Source organism: Somniosus microcephalus, unplaced genomic scaffold (assembly GCF_052327205.1).
Source record: "Somniosus microcephalus isolate GS21.2 unplaced genomic scaffold, FLI_Smic_1.0 unresolved_chr8, whole genome shotgun sequence".
NCBI lineage: Eukaryota > Metazoa > Chordata > Chondrichthyes > Squaliformes > Somniosidae > Somniosus > Somniosus microcephalus.
The window spans coordinates 35,984,838-35,987,124 of record NW_028225186.1 but is presented as its reverse complement, the minus strand read 5'-3'; the positions used below and the strand labels follow the sequence as shown (position 1 = coordinate 35,987,124).

Sequence of the window (2,287 nt, the reverse complement as noted above, 5' to 3'; positions counted from 1 at the left end):
GGTTATCCTCGATTATCACATTGTGGGAGCTTGCAGTGCACAAATTGGGTGCTGCTGTTTTTCCTACATTACAACAGTGACTACAACTTCATTGGCTGTAAAGTGCTTTGAGATGTCCTGAGGTGAAAGGCGCTGTAGAAATCCGAGTCTTTCTTTTACAGCCTTCGAAGTCAACTGACAAAAACCAAAAATCAACATAAATTGAATTTAACAGCGAACGGAGCGAAGTCAGGCCGGTTAGCTCAGTAGGTTAGAGCTTGGTGCTATTAACGCAAAGGTCACGGGTTCGATCTCCGTACAGGCCATTTACTTTTTGATGGTGTGGGTAGTTTCTTAATTTTGCTATTTGCTGAAAAGATTGGAGCTGAAATACTTAGTTCTGCAGAGAGCTCAAGGAACTGGAAGGTTGACCCTGTATTTCTCTGTCCACAGATGTCACCTGAGCTGCAAACTCCTGCTAGTGACCGCGTGGCCTAATGGATAAGGCGTCTGAGACAGGTCCATTCACAGACCCAGAAAGATCAATTCAAAGACAGAGACAACACTTGTCAGAGACCCAGACAGCTCCATTCACAAACGCAAACTGCTCCATTCACAGATTCAGAAAGGTCAATTCACAGACTCAGACTGTTCCATTCACAGACGCAGACACCTCAATTCAAAGACACAGACAGCTAATTACACAGACCCAGACAGCTCCATTCACGGACCCAGACAGCTCCACTCCCATACCCAGAGAGCACCATATAGAGACCCAAGCAGTACATTTCACAGACTCTGACAGATTTTATTACACTCCCAGAAACCTCAATTCAAAGACGCAGACAACTCTTTTCAAAGACCCAGACAGTCCCATTCACAAACACAGACGGCTCCATTCACAGACTCAGAAAGGTCAACTCACAGACCCAGACAGCTCCATTCACAGATTCAGAAAGTTAATTTCATAGACCTAGACAGGTCCATTCGCAGACTCAGACAGCTCATTTCACATGCCCAGATATATCCTTTCACAGACTCAGACAGCTCGATTTCCAGACCCAGACAGATCCATTCACAGACCCAGAAAACTCATTTCCCAGACCAAGACAGCACCATTCAAAGACTCAGAGAGCACCATTCACAGGCCCAGGCAACTAATTTCACAGATTCAGTCATTTCCATTCGCAGATCAAGGCAGCACCATTCAGAGACCGAGACAGCTCCATTCAGAGACCCAGACAGCTAATTTCACAGATTAAGGCTGCTCCATTCACAGTGCCAGCGTTCTCAATTCAAAGACCCAGACAGCTCATTTCGCAGACCCAGTCATCTCCATTCACGGACTCAGACAGCTCCATTCACATACCCAGACAGCACCATATAGAGTCCCAAACAAATCATTTCACAGACTCACACATGTCCATTCACAGACCTAGAATGCTCAATTCAAAGTCACAGATAGCACTTTTCACAGACCCAGACAGCTCCATTCACAAACACACACTGCTCCATTCACAGATTCAGAAAGTTCAATTCACAGACAGGCAGCTCCATTCACAGAGTCAGAAAGCTAATTTCAAAGACCTAGAAAGCTCCATTCACAGATTCAGTCAGCTCATTTCAAAGACCCAGATATCTCCATTCACAGGCACAGGCAGCTCCATTCACAGACACAGACAGGTCCATTCAGAGACACGGACAACACATTTCACAGACCCAGAGAGCTCCATTCAACGAATCAGACAGCACCATGCCCAGACACAGGCAGCTCCATTCACAGACCAAGACAGCTAATTTCACAGACACAGACAGCTCATTTCTCAGACCCAGAAATTTCAGAGACCCAGACAGCTCCATTCACATGCTCACATAGCTTATTTCACAGACACACAGAGCTCCATTCACAGATTTAGACAGCTCCATTCACAGACCCAGAGAGCTCCATTCACAGACTCAGAAAGCTCAATTCACAGAACCAGACAGCTCCATTCACAGACCCAAACAGCTTATATCACAGACACATTCAACTCCATTCAAAGACCCAGACATCTCTATTCAATGACCCAGACAGCTCATTTCATAGACCCAGACAGCTCCATTCACGGACCCAGAGAGCTCCATTCACATAACCAGACAGCCCCATATAGGGACCTAAACAATTCATTTCACAGACTCTGACATGTCCATTCAGGGACCCAGAAATCTCAATTCAAATACCTAGCCAGATTTTTCACAGACCCAGACAGCTCCATTCACAAACACAGACTGCTCCATTCACAGAACAAGAAAACTCCTTTCACAGATC

The 2,287-nt window shown here is 45.6% G+C and overlaps 1 non-coding gene across 1 annotated transcript; it reads left to right on the top strand.

Annotated features, from left to right (window-relative positions):
* The first annotated feature begins 231 nt into the window (after nucleotides 1–231).
* trnan-auu (transfer RNA asparagine (anticodon AUU)) lies at nucleotides 232–305 on the top strand. The gene has a single exon. It is a non-coding gene; the product is annotated as a tRNA-Asn (tRNA).
* The last annotated feature ends 1,982 nt before the right edge of the window (nucleotides 306–2,287 follow it).